Below are 5373 nucleotides of genomic sequence, written 5' to 3' on the forward strand. Positions count from 1 at the left end.
TACTTCTTCACTCTCCCAATTTGGAATGCCCAATTCCCTCTTCTTAGTAGGTCCTCATGGTGACACGGTTACTCACCTCATTCCACAACCACAAACAATTTACCATGTACCATATTGAGAGTGAGAACCCCTAATCTCGACCATGAGGAGGTTACCTCATGTGACTCTACCCTCCCTAGCAACCAGGCCAATTTGGTTGCTTGGAGACCTGGCTTGAGTCATTCAGCACACCCTGGATTCGAACTCGCGACTCACTGAGCTACCCAGGCCCCTAGATTTGTTACTTCTAATTTTATTGATGGATGCTATCGAGCTTGTAGATTGTAGTCCTGAAACACCAGAGAAAATTAGCATTTTTGAGCCAATTGTTCCCTTTTGAATTTCGAATGGATATTTTTCAAATAATGGGTAACATCATTTACACATAGACAGACATACCTTATGAAACTGTTGCATGCTTAAAAAGGTAATTTTTATCCTTAAATTTATTTTGTTATACATGTTATTTGTGAATCACCCATGACTTGAAAATTCTCTCCAGGTTTTAAGACAATAAACTGAAAATGTTTATAAAAATTCATTTGAAATTCAAATGAGAATTTAAGGTGAATTAGCCTTTCAGGTTGGCCTAAACTGACGTAGTGACTGAATAACTGTATATAGCACAATCATAAGACATGCCTACAGTAAACAGAGAAAATAAATACAATCTCTTATTGTTACTCTGCTTTTTATAATCTTTAATTTATTATTGAGCAATGGATCTGCCATAGCTATAATTGAGGGCAAAATTAAAGCTGTTCCTTTAAGAGGAGCCCTTAGTGGGTGCAGACATCACAGGGGCATTTGCTAATGACTACCCTCTGTAAAAGCATAAAAAGCTATTTTTTTGGAAGACATCTTTATATAATAAAATGTGAGATTATATTATACCTCAATATTGTGTCAAATTTATACATAATAACCTAATTGACTATTCATGCTGAATATGCACAGCGTGCTGTATTCACAGCATGTGTTATTTAAATTTGATGATACTTCTCCTTTCCACAGCTGTACCACCATTATGGAAGAGGGTGAACAGGGAAAGTGCATTAGGTTGGGACACAAGTGAGCAGAATTTGTTTGAGAAAAGATTAGGCAATCATGTGAAGATGTTGGATAGTTTAAGACACTTTGGGACAAGTTAAAAATGAAGAAATTCATCCCAACCTTGTGCCTAGACACCCTATTGATAGCCAAATTAAGATTACTCTGTGTCAGGGTTTCCCAAACCAGTCTATATAGAATGGTGATTTCATTAGCTCTTTAAATTTATGATGAAGACTGCAACTGCCCTGCATAAAATTAGAATTGCACTCTCTCCCTGGTATAACTAATTCAATGGATTAAATTAGTGCTCATTTCATTAATTCATTACATTGCTCCCAATTACTAAATAAATATTGCTCTCTCTCTCTCTCTCTCTCTCTCTCTCTCTCTCTCTCTCTCTCTCTTGCTAGCTGGCAAACCCTTCTCTGACTGTCTGTCCATTTGCCTGTACGGCCATCTGTACATCTATCTTTCGATAGATTGATCTTACATCTGAAGTTCATCCCTCTAATTGTTTGTGGTTGTCAGGAAAATTGGTCAGCTAATTATCCTTCCCTGGAAGCCTCAGACTTAGAATATGCAGCAATGCTTTCTTAAAGCAACCTCTGTTCATAGTGATGCTTGGTAAAGTCTAGTGAAATATCTTGTCAGCCTGTCTTGGCACATGGAAAGTGTTTTCCTATCCTGCATCCTTTCAGGTAAAGTCAGCTCTGGTGATTGCCTTGATGCCTAATCTAGGCACATGTAACAAAATATTTGAGTAATATCAACTAAGAAGCAAAGTTGAAAGGAACACACTGATCTTATGGGAAAATCAGTGACAGGAGATTGAATATTTTGTCTTCGAAATTAATGCTGAAACTACAGTCGTGTAAATCCGATTTTTAGGGGTGTAAAAATGTGTCAGTATTATGGCGAAACTTCGATGCATCGATTACAAAGCTTAATAATCAATACATTTTAATCACTATAATAATACCCAGTCTGTTACAGAGGCTGTCTCTGATTACACACGTACTTTTGCAACAGACGTGGGGAATGTGACTAAGGAAATAAAGTTAACTGTTGTTCTTTTCTTCCCCAATTACAATATTATGCGTATTGTGAAATATTTGGAGAATACACTTGGAAAGGTTACATGCCATTAAGTTTTTAATTCTGTGAGCCTGCTTGTCTTAAATATTAGATTCATATGCCTATATAGATAACATATTTTATTTATATTTTAATTAATTATTAATTTATTGCATTAAGTCATACATGATATTCTCCTATTTTCATATCAACTCAATTAACGTAACAACAGTCTTTTTTTCTGTTTTATTATTAACCAAACCTACCTGTACTCCATAAATACAATGAATGATTGGAAAATATATTGAATCTTCTTACAGTTGTGCATTCTTCAAGTTCAACTCAATGTATTACGCATTTATCCTATTTCGTATCCACAATTACGTTTTTTAACCAGTAAACATAACCTAAACACATGTTGTTGTTTTTTTTGGTTGTTATAGCATATTTAGGGGTTTCATTGAAAGTTGGCTAACTGGTTAGTTTAGCAGTGTTGTGTTATGCTATTAGCTTAGCTGTACTGTGTTTACAATATGGCGTTGGTAGGTTGTGCATGCATGGTAAATTGCCCCGGAAGGACTTCCCGTGAAATTGCGTCACCATGGCAACCAACACCATTGATTGTGATCTTGGTCAATACTAATGAAAACATCAAGGTTACTATTGTGACCTCCGTTCCCAGAGGGAGGGAACAAGACGTTGTGTCGAATGAAGGGATCTTCCTTGGGAGCCTCGCGTACCTCTGAACTTGTGAAAGGGCAATAAGAAATTGGCAGACAGAATTTGTATGTTCCGCACCCGGAGATACAGGTATAAAGGGAAGCGGGTGTGTGTCTGTCAGTCAGGTTTTTGCACTGAGGAGCCGAGAATAATGTACGGCTGTTTACAATGGTAGCTCCAGTGTCGTGGCAGAAGTGACACAATGGGTCCCGTTCAAAAGCGCCATTCACTAGAAGCAACTGTTTCGGCCACACATAACCCTCCCCAACGCCCCAATAAAAGGTGTCATATACAGACCTTAGCTTCCCAGCACCCCTGAGGGGGGAACCGGTGCTACATGGCCAGCATGGGAGCAAGCCCGGCAGCCGTAGCCTCTTATGTCTCTCGAATAGAGTGAAAATCGTCTGGGGCTATCTCAACGCTATGAAATGCGAAGGTTGTCTTTCCCAATCCTATTCTTTCAGGGTGAAAAGACCCTGTGGAGGCCAAATCCTGCACAGGCTAGTGGGAAGTGATATGTGGCCAATACACCATGTGGGTCATCAAGCCACACGTGTAAGCGGCACGGTGGTAGGTCCTGCCTGAAGAGGGAGGAGCTCTAAAAACACAGTGACCGAGGGCAGTGGGACTGCCCAAAGGGAGTATCGTGTAAAATACATCACAGGGAGTTGCCTGAAGAGGGAAGCCTGTGGAGCCCTTCCCCAGTACAGAGCACTTGCGGCTCGTAGTGGGTCTGGTCACAAATTCCTCCACTGAATTCGCAGGCCAGAGTCCGGCTGGAGTGGCTTTCTTTTGGGAGTAAAGAAAGCCAAGACCAAGCCAAAGCCACAGATGCAACATTGCCATGGCTATGTTCTCGCACTGAGAACATGAACCATTCATAAAACGCTGCCTGTGTGTGATCACAGCCCAGGCACGCGAGGCAGCTCTTATGAGTGTCAGAAGCGGAGAGAAATCGACCGCATCCAGTAACTACACAGATGCGGAAAGACATCTTTAAAAAGACGCATCCTGAAAAGGACGTTCAAAGCCTGCTGTGTATTGCTCTTTTGTGAGTGAAAATAAACCCTTTTAGAGAAATACAATTATTTTAGGAGGGAGAACATAAACATTGTCGAAGTGCCCAGGGGCGCAGACTGCACAGCGTGTAGAGAGAGAAAACGCCGCTAGAAATACGCCGTAGATCCAACAGCAGTGCTCTGCCAAAAGAGGTGAGTGGAACAGTAGTGAGTCTCAGCTTGCTGCTGCACAACCACTCGGCTAAATTAAACAGTCCTATTTCTACATTACCATGTAAGGAAATTTATAATGGAATCAGTCACATTGGACAATGTTATAATTTAGATAAATTACAAATAACTAGGTTATTTGTCTAAATAAAATTCTCCACCATTAAAATCTTAATACAACATCTCGTTGTATCAGCTCACAAGTTCTACTGTAGGGAATTAGCTTTAATAAGAGAGTTATGATTAATTCTCTTATTGGAGTAATATTATTTTCATGGTTTATTGACAATAATACTACACATATAGGTATAGCTTTGAAGCAAAATTTTTAAAGAAACAGGGATGAGATTATTTATCAAAATATACCACATATACCACCGAAAACTGCTGGGTGAAGCTGGGAGACGGGGGCATTGAGAAAGCGGACTTTGTCAATATTGAACATCACGACCATGTTCAGCCAAAGGTGCCGTTCCTGGACCACGAGGGTGGCCATCGCCCGGCCCTGTGACCTCTGTGGCTCTGAGAGCGAGGCCGGTGGCAGAACGCAGTTCCTGCTGCACATCGGGGTTGGGACTACCCAGGTGCAGTTCTTTAAGTGCCTTGGCTTGGTGGACCTGCAGGACAGCCATGGCATGCAGGGTGGAGGCAGCCTGTCCGGTGGCGCTGTAGGCTTTCGAGGTCAGCGACGACGTCATCCTACAGGCCTTGGAAGGGAGTACCGGGCGATCCCACCAGGTGCCGGCGTTCTCGGGGCACAGGTGGATTGCAACCGCTCTGTCCACCTGGGGGACCTCTGTGTACCAGTAGGCCGCCACACTGTCAAGGGTAGTGAGAGCGGACGAGTGAGGAGGTTGCTTCCGGGCAGTGAAAGGTGCCCTCCATGACCTCGTCAGCTCGTCATGCACTTACGGGAAAAATGGCACCGCAGGGGGGTGTGGCTGGGAGCGGCGCCCTGACCCGAGGTACCAATTGTCAAGCCGTGAAGACTGTGGGGAGGACGGAGGGTTCCAGTCCAAGCCCACACTCACGGTGGCCCGGGTAAGCATGTCGGCCATCTCACCCGAATGTGGCAGCCCAGTCGATTCCTCTGCGTCAGACTCCTGAACGCTATCCAATGCAGCGACGTCATCATCCAAGGGAGAACGCTGACTGGCCGAGAGGTGAGCCGCACTCACCTCGAGCCCGGACAGAAGCAAGCGAGTGTGCCCTGAATGTTACTGTGTATTTATTAACTTAAACATTTGTCATGAGCCTA

This window comes from Xyrauchen texanus, chromosome 37, assembly GCF_025860055.1.
Source record: "Xyrauchen texanus isolate HMW12.3.18 chromosome 37, RBS_HiC_50CHRs, whole genome shotgun sequence".
NCBI lineage: Eukaryota > Metazoa > Chordata > Actinopteri > Cypriniformes > Catostomidae > Xyrauchen > Xyrauchen texanus.